General features: G+C 32.4%; 1 protein-coding gene across 5 annotated transcripts in view; it reads left to right on the forward strand.

The window, feature by feature from the left end:
• The window catches only part of LOC106871185 (leucine-rich repeat-containing protein 63), a 90622-nt gene that overhangs the window by 49852 nt on the left and 39289 nt on the right, over positions 1-1481 (forward strand). The window lies entirely within an intron of this gene.

A 1481-nucleotide genomic window follows, 5' to 3' on the forward strand; every position in this document is an offset into this window, starting at 1 on the left:
TATATGTAGATAGATAGATAGATAGATAGATAGATATATCTTTTAAATGCAACAAAGGCAGTATTAGATTAAATTAGTTATCTCTGTACCATGCTTAATGTAAACATATTGTCGAATGGCAAATTTACTGCAGTATTGTCCGGAGATAACATCTCTTATAATTGTACCATGTTTATATATATATATATATATATATATATACTTTCTTTCAGTGTGGGACAGAAAATATATAAATAATTTTTTTTAATCTTAAAACTTTTCTGTTATGGGATATTTCTGTTTACTTTTCAGTGTTTATGTATGCACATGTGTAAGCATGTGTGCAGAGAGAGAAGTGTTTGTATATGAGTATGTGCTGATTGAGAATAGATTTTTCTCAAAGTCACCAGAACTGCCAAGGGAAAATGTGTGTGTGTGTGTGTGTGTGTGTGTGTGTGGTGTGTGTGTGAGTGTGCGTGTTTGTGTGTCTTTTGTATATACATATAATTTTGAATTTGATTTACAATAATTTTGTTGTAAAAACCATATGTTGAATCAGTATTGTATACTTCAGGAGGATAACTGATGAGCACATTTCTAGTTATAATTAATTTTAATTTCAGTGTAACAATTCAAATAAATCAATTATTCAGTTATTGTTTAGTTTCTTAAAAAATGTTCATCCTACTGTTGTGACCTTATCAATGATTTTCCATTCAGTTACTAATTTATTTTCCTTCTTGTGTATGTTTTCAAGCAAGTATGAACGTTGCATGAGTGACTTTGGTCTTATGATGTTGTTTTTATGTTATATTTTCATATTTTTGTTTCTGTTTTTGTTGGTAACAAAATAAAAACATGTATGTGTGTAATTATGTCTGAATAGTTTGTAGTTTGTGTTTGCCTAATATGGGATCAGTGGTTATTTGCATTTCTGGTTTATGTGTGTATATTGTGTGTGTGTTGACTTTAGCAAACTTTAATCCTATTTTATCCTTGCTCTTGTATTAGTGTTGTTGGAATGTTGTTACTTCACTAATCTTTTTTGTATTGAAACTCTGTGTGGATTCAGAATTCACTTCCAATATGTGTACTGCTTCTGTAACCTGTCAATTTTGTGGCTTTTTGGATTTAGGGAAAGAGTTTCTTTCCAGCAATTGTAAATTTTGCTTGAATCCTCATCAGCATATGATAGTATGCAGACTCTTTATAGAATTTTGGGTTAGTGTATATGCATTTTATGTCCTATTAGCAGCTAAGCCCGGTTTCACCCGGTCAGTGAGCGACGCGAAGAGAGAAACGAAGACATTAAAAAGAGGAAGAAGTGGATACAAAGTGGTGTTTGGGTGACGGATCTTGGTAGAAAAAAGTATGTCATGGTGAGTTAGTAAGGAGAGCAAAGCAAGACTGGACTTATGTGGGCTGACAGGACGATGAAAAAATTGCGGAGTTGAAATTGGAGCAGTTGAAGTTGCCGTTGTTATCATTAGAGTGCATCTTGG

The sequence above is a fragment of the Octopus bimaculoides genome, chromosome 18 (assembly GCF_001194135.2).
Source record: "Octopus bimaculoides isolate UCB-OBI-ISO-001 chromosome 18, ASM119413v2, whole genome shotgun sequence".
NCBI classification, from domain to species: domain Eukaryota; kingdom Metazoa; phylum Mollusca; class Cephalopoda; order Octopoda; family Octopodidae; genus Octopus; species Octopus bimaculoides.